The sequence below is a fragment of the Thermobia domestica genome, chromosome 1 (genome assembly GCF_964235325.1).
Source record: "Thermobia domestica chromosome 1, izTheDome1.hap1.1, whole genome shotgun sequence".
NCBI classification, from domain to species: Eukaryota; Metazoa; Arthropoda; class Insecta; order Zygentoma; family Lepismatidae; genus Thermobia; species Thermobia domestica.
Window position 1 is genome coordinate 348474563 of NC_137454.1, and position 13577 is coordinate 348488139.

A 13577-nucleotide genomic window follows, 5' to 3' on the forward strand; every position below is an offset into this window, starting at 1 on the left:
TTACTATATAAAAACCAAATCAAACCTCCGGAGAAAGGAGGAAGGGGATGACCCCAACAAATTTATTACAACAAATAAAAATGAAACCATAGCATATTCTTAAACAAAAAAAGGACATTCCAATCAGAAAGAACCCAGACTAAGGAGAAGGAGTAACAGAGAAAGAGAACTACGCGGGCACCGTAACAAAAGCACGCTCGCAAACACACAGGTATCACGTGATCAGCCAGCCAGGTCACACCCACAGAAACAGAGGGAAAGACTACAACCTGCCACTTTGGAAGCAGACTGCGACGAGAAAACCACGCAAGAAGCCCCGGCTGACGAGACGAGTTGTCGAAATAGTTGGAGCCCTACTATCCTGGGGCAACGCACACCAAGCAGTCATTAAGACCAGAAATTAAAAAATCGAAACTGTACTTGTCAGTACAAAAGCAAATCTAACAACGAAAACTCCTATACCTCGTAAAGACCTGTGTGAAAACGTACTTTTTAATACGAACCCTCCAAGACTGTGGAACTGCGGAAAACCCAAATCAAAGAATACCCTTTAACACAATGGAGAAGCCAAAGACCGGAAGAAGTGAACCAAGGCCAAACAAGAAAAGAATAGAAGAGTAAAGGAGCAATACTCCAAAACCAGCAAACAACCCGGAACCCCTTGGCCCAACTAAAGGCTGAGCGGGGAAAGGAAAGAGAACCTTAAAAACACTACGCAAGCTAGTCTACTATGACGCCTTGCGCAACACTACGAAGCCAAACAAAAAAAGGGGCCCAACTTGGAAAACCCCGAATACGGCTTCAAAAATCAGATATGAACTTGGTTGAATACGCCAAAGCACCAACCAATTTCAAAACCAAACACAAAAAATATATTTTTTAATAAAACTCAAATTGAAATAAACAGAGAAGTCATTGAACACCACAGACAAGTAGAACCAACATTATATAAAAAAAGGGGGGAACTTGCCCTAGAGAAGCGCGAGTCTCCCTTTAGCCCACATGATACAAAAAGAGGCAATCCAGACAAAAACAAGTAACTCTGGACTTCCCAAAAAGAAATATTCCAACCACAACAACAAGAACGAACCACAACCGAAAAGAACCAAATCATAGAAAGACGAAAACAAAAACACCCCACAAAGAAAACCAAGAAGGGAATCGATAGAAGACCTTACGAGTTTCTGAACAACTTCCCAAAAATAAAACAGAAAAAGCTAACACCAAAGGAACAAGGGTCTCTTTCAGGACCAACAAACCTTCAAAACAGAGTTAAAATTTTACATACCCTACCCAAACAATACTGAAAAACCACCACCAACAAACCCAACAAAACAACGACGAAAAGAAAAAAGAAAAAGAAGAGAAGGAAAAGCAAGTAGAACCAGAAAACCAACAAAAAATGAAAAGAATCATTAATATGCAATGTCTCAAACAAAACTACAACCCACAACCAACTGAAAGTACTGGGAAAAGACTTTCCACTTCTTAACACACGAAACAATTCAGATTGCTCTGAAAAGGAACCCGAGAAACACACACACAAATTAAAACCTTATTCTACCAAATAGCAATAAAAGACGCTACAAACACCCCTCAAAGAATACTGACAGCTGAAAAAAATCTCACAGACCTCCTATATACCATATACACCAACATTTTACAACCAAGCATGAAAAGGAAAAAAGAATAGCACTCGCACCAAACCATCACACCTCGAGGAATGCTGAGCAAAAGAAGAGTGCGAGGGAGAAATTCTGTAACCACCAGACTCATCACTAGATAGGAGACGGCTGGATAGTCTTATGTATATTATTATATTAGACTTGGTGACAAAACATTTCTCCTGCGCAAACACACAACCACAGGGGGACCAGTTGTCGGTTGCCCATGCGAACGACTACGTTCACATGGAGTTAACTCAGACAGAAATGGGCCCTAAGAAACCTTTATACGAAAACAGAACTGAAACCCATCGTGAAAATAATCCTAGGCACAAAACAAAAACTTGAAACAGAAAAACCTGCCAAAAATCATAGGTGTGTTGGGACTCACCATACAAACAAACCAAACCCGATCAAACTACCGGGATGTAGCAAGATAAAAGACAATGCTGTCTTTTAGACACGAAAAATACACCACATGCCCACAAACAAACGAGAAACTCTGAGAGAGGACGAAAAAAAGGAAAAAGGAAAAAAGGAAAAAAGAAAAATTATAAAGAAAAGAAGGAAAACCAGGAGAAGTAAAAAAAAAAAAAACCGATGAGTAAAACAGAAACCTATCCAACCAAGAAAACTGGAAACACAGAATGAATAAACAATTGAAGCTAGAACCCATGAGGAAAGAAAAAAACACAACCAAAACCGTCAAACATCCCAACCAGAAACCACAAATGAGAGATCGAAAACAAACCACACACACGCACAAAAAGGCTTTAATGCAGACCGAAAGATCGAACTAAAAGATCAAAAAAACAAGAATTAAAAGCAAGTGAAACAACAATTATAACAGAAAAAAATACCGAGACACGGAAGACGAAACATAATAAAGGAAACAGAAAGAACAGCAAAAAAATAACGAAACAACAGAAACAATAACCATATTTATAGTGAAACAACCACACGTGTGGCCACATCGACATAAACCAAACTATTTAACGAATAATAATAATAATAATAGCAACAACAGTAATAATACCAATAATAACAAAAAAATAGAAGGAAAAAGGGAAAGAAAAAAAGGACGATATACAGGGGAAAACTAAAGCCCCCTCTGATTTTATATACATTACACACATATATATGTATATATAAATCTTTGCACACAAACGCTGGAATAAAGGAGAATCCAAGCTCTTTCGAAGCAAAGGAAAAGAACGCTGGGTGTAAATGGAGGAACCGGGCTCTATGTCCCACCTGCACACTTGATTATAAAGATTACGTGAAGTCGCCAAGCTAGGACGACTGGGGCATAGTTAGGTCTTTTCGATCCCCGCTCACCCTCTTGAACACCAAAGAACCACTACTTGTGGTATGAAGCACAGAATTTTCCTTTGAAACTTACTATATAAAAACCAAATCAAACCTCCGGAGAAAGGAGGAAGGGGATGACCCCAACAAATTTATTACAACAAATAAAAATGAAACCATAGCATATTCTTAAACAAAAAAAGGACATTCCAATCAGAAAGAACCCAGACTAAGGAGAAGGAGTAACAGAGAAAGAGAACTACGCGGGCACCGTAACAAAAGCACGCTCGCAAACACACAGGTATCACGTGATCAGCCAGCCAGGTCACACCCACAGAAACAGAGGGAAAGACTACAACCTGCCACTTTGGAAGCAGACTGCGACGAGAAAACCACGCAAGAAGCCCCGGCTGACGAGACGAGTTGTCGAAATAGTTGGAGCCCTACTATCCTGGGGCAACGCACACCAAGCAGTCATTAAGACCAGAAATTAAAAAATCGAAACTGTACTTGTCAGTACAAAAGCAAATCTAACAACGAAAACTCCTATACCTCGTAAAGACCTGTGTGAAAACGTACTTTTTAATACGAACCCTCCAAGACTGTGGAACTGCGGAAAACCCAAATCAAAGAATACCCTTTAACACAATGGAGAAGCCAAAGACCGGAAGAAGTGAACCAAGGCCAAACAAGAAAAGAATAGAAGAGTAAAGGAGCAATACTCCAAAACCAGCAAACAACCCGGAACCCCTTGGCCCAACTAAAGGCTGAGCGGGGAAAGGAAAGAGAACCTTAAAAACACTACGCAAGCTAGTCTACTATGACGCCTTGCGCAACACTACGAAGCCAAACAAAAAAAGGGGCCCAACTTGGAAAACCCCGAATACGGCTTCAAAAATCAGATATGAACTTGGTTGAATACGCCAAAGCACCAACCAATTTCAAAACCAAACACAAAAAATATATTTTTTAATAAAACTCAAATTGAAATAAACAGAGAAGTCATTGAACACCACAGACAAGTAGAACCAACATTATATAAAAAAAGGGGGGAACTTGCCCTAGAGAAGCGCGAGTCTCCCTTTAGCCCACATGATACAAAAAGAGGCAATCCAGACAAAAACAAGTAACTCTGGACTTCCCAAAAAGAAATATTCCAACCACAACAACAAGAACGAACCACAACCGAAAAGAACCAAATCATAGAAAGACGAAAACAAAAACACCCCACAAAGAAAACCAAGAAGGGAATCGATAGAAGACCTTACGAGTTTCTGAACAACTTCCCAAAAATAAAACAGAAAAAGCTAACACCAAAGGAACAAGGGTCTCTTTCAGGACCAACAAACCTTCAAAACAGAGTTAAAATTTTACATACCCTACCCAAACAATACTGAAAAACCACCACCAACAAACCCAACAAAACAACGACGAAAAGAAAAAAGAAAAAGAAGAGAAGGAAAAGCAAGTAGAACCAGAAAACCAACAAAAAATGAAAAGAATCATTAATATGCAATGTCTCAAACAAAACTACAACCCACAACCAACTGAAAGTACTGGGAAAAGACTTTCCACTTCTTAACACACGAAACAATTCAGATTGCTCTGAAAAGGAACCCGAGAAACACACACACAAATTAAAACCTTATTCTACCAAATAGCAATAAAAGACGCTACAAACACCCCTCAAAGAATACTGACAGCTGAAAAAAATCTCACAGACCTCCTATATACCATATACACCAACATTTTACAACCAAGCATGAAAAGGAAAAAAGAATAGCACTCGCACCAAACCATCACACCTCGAGGAATGCTGAGCAAAAGAAGAGTGCGAGGGAGAAATTCTGTAACCACCAGACTCATCACTAGATAGGAGACGGCTGGATAGTCTTATGTATATTATTATATTAGACTTGGTGACAAAACATTTCTCCTGCGCAAACACACAACCACAGGGGGACCAGTTGTCGGTTGCCCATGCGAACGACTACGTTCACATGGAGTTAACTCAGACAGAAATGGGCCCTAAGAAACCTTTATACGAAAACAGAACTGAAACCCATCGTGAAAATAATCCTAGGCACAAAACAAAAACTTGAAACAGAAAAACCTGCCAAAAATCATAGGTGTGTTGGGACTCACCATACAAACAAACCAAACCCGATCAAACTACCGGGATGTAGCAAGATAAAAGACAATGCTGTCTTTTAGACACGAAAAATACACCACATGCCCACAAACAAACGAGAAACTCTGAGAGAGGACGAAAAAAAGGAAAAAGGAAAAAAGGAAAAAAGAAAAATTATAAAGAAAAGAAGGAAAACCAGGAGAAGTAAAAAAAAAAAAAAAACCGATGAGTAAAACAGAAACCTATCCAACCAAGAAAACTGGAAACACAGAATGAATAAACAATTGAAGCTAGAACCCATGAGGAAAGAAAAAAACACAACCAAAACCGTCAAACATCCCAACCAGAAACCACAAATGAGAGATCGAAAACAAACCACACACACGCACAAAAAGGCTTTAATGCAGACCGAAAGATCGAACTAAAAGATCAAAAAAACAAGAATTAAAAGCAAGTGAAACAACAATTATAACAGAAAAAAATACCGAGACACGGAAGACGAAACATAATAAAGGAAACAGAAAGAACAGCAAAAAAATAACGAAACAACAGAAACAATAACCATATTTATAGTGAAACAACCACACGTGTGGCCACATCGACATAAACCAAACTATTTAACGAATAATAATAATAATAATAGCAACAACAGTAATAATACCAATAATAACAAAAAAATAGAAGGAAAAAGGGAAAGAAAAAAAGGACGATATACAGGGGAAAACTAAAGCCCCCTCTGATTTTATATACATTACACACATATATATGTATATATAAATCTTTGCACACAAACGCTGGAATAAAGGAGAATCCAAGCTCTTTCGAAGCAAAGGAAAAGAACGCTGGGTGTAAATGGAGGAACCGGGCTCTATGTCCCACCTGCACACTTGATTATAAAGATTACGTGAAGTCGCCAAGCTAGGACGACTGGGGCATAGTTAGGTCTTTTCGATCCCCGCTCACCCTCTTGAACACCAAAGAACCACTACTTGTGGTATGAAGCACAGAATTTTCCTTTGAAACTTACTATATAAAAACCAAATCAAACCTCCGGAGAAAGGAGGAAGGGGATGACCCCAACAAATTTATTACAACAAATAAAAATGAAACCATAGCATATTCTTAAACAAAAAAAGGACATTCCAATCAGAAAGAACCCAGACTAAGGAGAAGGAGTAACAGAGAAAGAGAACTACGCGGGCACCGTAACAAAAGCACGCTCGCAAACACACAGGTATCACATGATCAGCCAGCCAGGTCACACCCACAGAAACAGAGGGAAAGACTACAACCTGCCACTTTGGAAGCAGACTGCGACGAGAAAACCACGCAAGAAGCCCCGGCTGACGAGACGAGTTGTCGAAATAGTTGGAGCCCTACTATCCTGGGGCAACGCACACCAAGCAGTCATTAAGACCAGAAATTAAAAAATCGAAACTGTACTTGTCAGTACAAAAGCAAATCTAACAACGAAAACTCCTATACCTCGTAAAGACCTGTGTGAAAACGTACTTTTTAATACGAACCCTCCAAGACTGTGGAACTGCGGAAAACCCAAATCAAAGAATACCCTTTAACACAATGGAGAAGCCAAAGACCGGAAGAAGTGAACCAAGGCCAAACAAGAAAAGAATAGAAGAGTAAAGGAGCAATACTCCAAAACCAGCAAACAACCCGGAACCCCTTGGCCCAACTAAAGGCTGAGCGGGGAAAGGAAAGAGAACCTTAAAAACACTACGCAAGCTAGTCTACTATGACGCCTTGCGCAACACTACGAAGCCAAACAAAAAAAAGGGGCCCAACTTGGAAAACCCCGAATACGGCTTCAAAAATCAGATATGAACTTGGTTGAATACGCCAAAGCACCAACCAATTTCAAAACCAAACACAAAAAATATATTTTTTAATAAAACTCAAATTGAAATAAACAGAGAAGTCATTGAACACCACAGACAAGTAGAACCAACATTATATAAAAAAAGGGGGGAACTTGCCCTAGAGAAGCGCGAGTCTCCCTTTAGCCCACATGATACAAAAAGAGGCAATCCAGACAAAAACAAGTAACTCTGGACTTCCCAAAAAGAAATATTCCAACCACAACAACAAGAACGAACCACAACCGAAAAGAACCAAATCATAGAAAGACGAAAACAAAAACACCCCACAAAGAAAACCAAGAAGGGAATCGATAGAAGACCTTACGAGTTTCTGAACAACTTCCCAAAAATAAAACAGAAAAAGCTAACACCAAAGGAACAAGGGTCTCTTTCAGGACCAACAAACCTTCAAAACAGAGTTAAAATTTTACATACCCTACCCAAACAATACTGAAAAACCACCACCAACAAACCCAACAAAACAACGACGAAAAGAAAAAAGAAAAAGAAGAGAAGGAAAAGCAAGTAGAACCAGAAAACCAACAAAAAATGAAAAGAATCATTAATATGCAATGTCTCAAACAAAACTACAACCCACAACCAACTGAAAGTACTGGGAAAAGACTTTCCACTTCTTAACACACGAAACAATTCAGATTGCTCTGAAAAGGAACCCGAGAAACACACACACAAATTAAAACCTTATTCTACCAAATAGCAATAAAAGACGCTACAAACACCCCTCAAAGAATACTGACAGCTGAAAAAAATCTCACAGACCTCCTATATACCATATACACCAACATTTTACAACCAAGCATGAAAAGGAAAAAAGAATAGCACTCGCACCAAACCATCACACCTCGAGGAATGCTGAGCAAAAGAAGAGTGCGAGGGAGAAATTCTGTAACCACCAGACTCATCACTAGATAGGAGACGGCTGGATAGTCTTATGTATATTATTATATTAGACTTGGTGACAAAACATTTCTCCTGCGCAAACACACAACCACAGGGGGACCAGTTGTCGGTTGCCCATGCGAACGACTACGTTCACATGGAGTTAACTCAGACAGAAATGGGCCCTAAGAAACCTTTATACGAAAACAGAACTGAAACCCATCGTGAAAATAATCCTAGGCACAAAACAAAAACTTGAAACAGAAAAACCTGCCAAAAATCATAGGTGTGTTGGGACTCACCATACAAACAAACCAAACCCGATCAAACTACCGGGATGTAGCAAGATAAAAGACAATGCTGTCTTTTAGACACGAAAAATACACCACATGCCCACAAACAAACGAGAAACTCTGAGAGAGGACGAAAAAAAGGAAAAAGGAAAAAAGGAAAAAAGAAAAATTATAAAGAAAAGAAGGAAAACCAGGAGAAGTAAAAAAAAAAAAAACCGATGAGTAAAACAGAAACCTATCCAACCAAGAAAACTGGAAACACAGAATGAATAAACAATTGAAGCTAGAACCCATGAGGAAAGAAAAAAACACAACCAAAACCGTCAAACATCCCAACCAGAAACCACAAATGAGAGATCGAAAACAAACCACACACACGCACAAAAAGGCTTTAATGCAGACCGAAAGATCGAACTAAAAGATCAAAAAAACAAGAATTAAAAGCAAGTGAAACAACAATTATAACAGAAAAAAATACCGAGACACGGAAGACGAAACATAATAAAGGAAACAGAAAGAACAGCAAAAAAATAACGAAACAACAGAAACAATAACCATATTTATAGTGAAACAACCACACGTGTGGCCACATCGACATAAACCAAACTATTTAACGAATAATAATAATAATAATAGCAACAACAGTAATAATACCAATAATAACAAAAAAATAGAAGGAAAAAGGGAAAGAAAAAAAGGACGATATACAGGGGAAAACTAAAGCCCCCTCTGATTTTATATACATTACACACATATATATGTATATATAAATCTTTGCACACAAACGCTGGAATAAAGGAGAATCCAAGCTCTTTCGAAGCAAAGGAAAAGAACGCTGGGTGTAAATGGAGGAACCGGGCTCTATGTCCCACCTGCACACTTGATTATAAAGATTACGTGAAGTCGCCAAGCTAGGACGACTGGGGCATAGTTAGGTCTTTTCGATCCCCGCTCACCCTCTTGAACACCAAAGAACCACTACTTGTGGTATGAAGCACAGAATTTTCCTTTGAAACTTACTATATAAAAACCAAATCAAACCTCCGGAGAAAGGAGGAAGGGGATGACCCCAACAAATTTATTACAACAAATAAAAATGAAACCATAGCATATTCTTAAACAAAAAAAGGACATTCCAATCAGAAAGAACCCAGACTAAGGAGAAGGAGTAACAGAGAAAGAGAACTACGCGGGCACCGTAACAAAAGCACGCTCGCAAACACACAGGTATCACGTGATCAGCCAGCCAGGTCACACCCACAGAAACAGAGGGAAAGACTACAACCTGCCACTTTGGAAGCAGACTGCGACGAGAAAACCACGCAAGAAGCCCCGGCTGACGAGACGAGTTGTCGAAATAGTTGGAGCCCTACTATCCTGGGGCAACGCACACCAAGCAGTCATTAAGACCAGAAATTAAAAAATCGAAACTGTACTTGTCAGTACAAAAGCAAATCTAACAACGAAAACTCCTATACCTCGTAAAGACCTGTGTGAAAACGTACTTTTTAATACGAACCCTCCAAGACTGTGGAACTGCGGAAAACCCAAATCAAAGAATACCCTTTAACACAATGGAGAAGCCAAAGACCGGAAGAAGTGAACCAAGGCCAAACAAGAAAAGAATAGAAGAGTAAAGGAGCAATACTCCAAAACCAGCAAACAACCCGGAACCCCTTGGCCCAACTAAAGGCTGAGCGGGGAAAGGAAAGAGAACCTTAAAAACACTACGCAAGCTAGTCTACTATGACGCCTTGCGCAACACTACGAAGCCAAACAAAAAAAGGGGCCCAACTTGGAAAACCCCGAATACGGCTTCAAAATTCAGATATGAACTTGGTTGAATACGCCAAAGCACCAACCAATTTCAAAACCAAACACAAAAAATATATTTTTTAATAAAACTCAAATTGAAATAAACAGAGAAGTCATTGAACACCACAGACAAGTAGAACCAACATTATATAAAAAAAGGGGGGAACTTGCCCTAGAGAAGCGCGAGTCTCCCTTTAGCCCACATGATACAAAAAGAGGCAATCCAGACAAAAACAAGTAACTCTGGACTTCCCAAAAAGAAATATTCCAACCACAACAACAAGAACGAACCACAACCGAAAAGAACCAAATCATAGAAAGACGAAAACAAAAACACCCCACAAAGAAAACCAAGAAGGGAATCGATAGAAGACCTTACGAGTTTCTGAACAACTTCCCAAAAATAAAACAGAAAAAGCTAACACCAAAGGAACAAGGGTCTCTTTCAGGACCAACAAACCTTCAAAACAGAGTTAAAATTTTACATACCCTACCCAAACAATACTGAAAAACCACCACCAACAAACCCAACAAAACAACGACGAAAAGAAAAAAGAAAAAGAAGAGAAGGAAAAGCAAGTAGAACCAGAAAACCAACAAAAAATGAAAAGAATCATTAATATGCAATGTCTCAAACAAAACTACAACCCACAACCAACTGAAAGTACTGGGAAAAGACTTTCCACTTCTTAACACACGAAACAATTCAGATTGCTCTGAAAAGGAACCCGAGAAACACACACACAAATTAAAACCTTATTCTACCAAATAGCAATAAAAGACGCTACAAACACCCCTCAAAGAATACTGACAGCTGAAAAAAATCTCACAGACCTCCTATATACCATATACACCAACATTTTACAACCAAGCATGAAAAGGAAAAAAGAATAGCACTCGCACCAAACCATCACACCTCGAGGAATGCTGAGCAAAAGAAGAGTGCGAGGGAGAAATTCTGTAACCACCAGACTCATCACTAGATAGGAGACGGCTGGATAGTCTTATGTATATTATTATATTAGACTTGGTGACAAAACATTTCTCCTGCGCAAACACACAACCACAGGGGGACCAGTTGTCGGTTGCCCATGCGAACGACTACGTTCACATGGAGTTAACTCAGACAGAAATGGGCCCTAAGAAACCTTTATACGAAAACAGAACTGAAACCCATCGTGAAAATAATCCTAGGCACAAAACAAAAACTTGAAACAGAAAAACCTGCCAAAAATCATAGGTGTGTTGGGACTCACCATACAAACAAACCAAACCCGATCAAACTACCGGGATGTAGCAAGATAAAAGACAATGCTGTCTTTTAGACACGAAAAATACACCACATGCCCACAAACAAACGAGAAACTCTGAGAGAGGACGAAAAAAAGGAAAAAGGAAAAAAGGAAAAAAGAAAAATTATAAAGAAAAGAAGGAAAACCAGGAGAAGTAAAAAAAAAAAAAACCGATGAGTAAAACAGAAACCTATCCAACCAAGAAAACTGGAAACACAGAATGAATAAACAATTGAAGCTAGAACCCATGAGGAAAGAAAAAAACACAACCAAAACCGTCAAACATCCCAACCAGAAACCACAAATGAGAGATCGAAAACAAACCACACACACGCACAAAAAGGCTTTAATGCAGACCGAAAGATCGAACTAAAAGATCAAAAAAACAAGAATTAAAAGCAAGTGAAACAACAATTATAACAGAAAAAAATACCGAGACACGGAAGACGAAACATAATAAAGGAAACAGAAAGAACAGCAAAAAAATAACGAAACAACAGAAACAATAACCATATTTATAGTGAAACAACCACACGTGTGGCCACATCGACATAAACCAAACTATTTAACGAATAATAATAATAATAATAGCAACAACAGTAATAATACCAATAATAACAAAAAAATAGAAGGAAAAAGGGAAAGAAAAAAAGGACGATATACAGGGGAAAACTAAAGCCCCCTCTGATTTTATATACATTACACACATATATATGTATATATAAATCTTTGCTTGCACACAAACGCTGGAATAAAGGAGAATCCAAGCTCTTTCGAAGCAAAGGAAAAGAACGCTGGGTGTAAATGGAGGAACCGGGCTCTATGTCCCACCTGCACACTTGATTATAAAGAAAGAGTCCTGAATCTCAGCGTCAGACTGAAATCTCTGACCTTCCAATGCCTTCTTCAGAGACCCAAAGATGTGAAAGTCACAAGAGGAAAGGCCAGGGCTGTAGGGAGGGTATTGCAACATTTCTCACTTGAACCATTGAAACAAATCCTGCATTTAGTTTGCAACGTGTGGACGTGCGTTGTAATCCAACAAAATGACTCCAGCGGTCAATAAACAAGGCCTTCTGCTATTGGTGACTGTAACGTATATCCCGTTTCTAAATATATATTTATATTAGTACTACAATTATTTTGGAAGGATATTAACACGTTACACGCGCACCTGCCTCCGCAAAGACAACTTAAACGTGCACGCTGGAAGGAAGGAGAATTAAATTCCCCCACTAATAAATAAATTACGGTTATGTTGGTGTAGTTCAAGTAACTGAACAAAAGTGGGAACTTATTAAATCCAATAGCTATTAGTAAAAATACTCTCATAGCACGCCAGGTAAACTAACCTCTACATTAGTCAAATAATAGAGTTAAATCGGATATTAACAACTTTATATCTGTAAACTCGAACAATATAATTAAGTGCCAAATTTGAGAATACAAAAATAATAACACAAAATGAATTTAATTTAGATCACAAAATTGAGAACTCAACTATAAAACTCATTATCATTCAAATATCGACCAGCGATAGCAGCATATAAACAACCACAATGTTAAATGGCGTACTAACTTGCCAAGAGAAACTCTAGAAAATAATTTACTTACAGTAGGTATTCCAGTTATAAACCAAAGCTTTTACAGCAATAAACTCACATATTCACAATTTATCAAATACACTATCAACACTTAATTTAATTTAGAAGCCGATTAGGTTGAAACATATTGAATTTTGACACCAAAGATAATCGTTTTCCTTCGTATTTGATAGCTGCCTGTGATCTGACGATCCCAGGTAGCGCTGCACATGAACAAACTTATCATTCCAAAAAAAAAAAAAACACCAGAGGACATTGAGAACCATAGCTTTTCTTGAAATGATTTAAATCTCAAATTAGGATACTATTATTATTACAATTCGGTGCAAAACTTGTTATCTCGTTTTAATAACAGAAAAATCGAGGATAATTATAATTTACAATTATTATTTTAGAAAATTCAAAACCTTGACCATTTAATGACATATTACACACATCCGTCCCTCCCTAATTAAAAAGTTAACCTTTTTAATATAAACGTTCCTAAATTATAATCCATTTAATAAGCAATTGCCATAAGGTAACTACTCATGATATCTCCGTTAGTTGATTTGAATCATCCACTCCATCATTCATACCTAACCCCCAAAAAGAAAAAGAAAGAAAAAGAATAAACGAACAAAATCAAATACTAATAATAACCAGAATCATCCGTCGCCATAAAAAATTCATTCACTCATGGATCTCTACTTC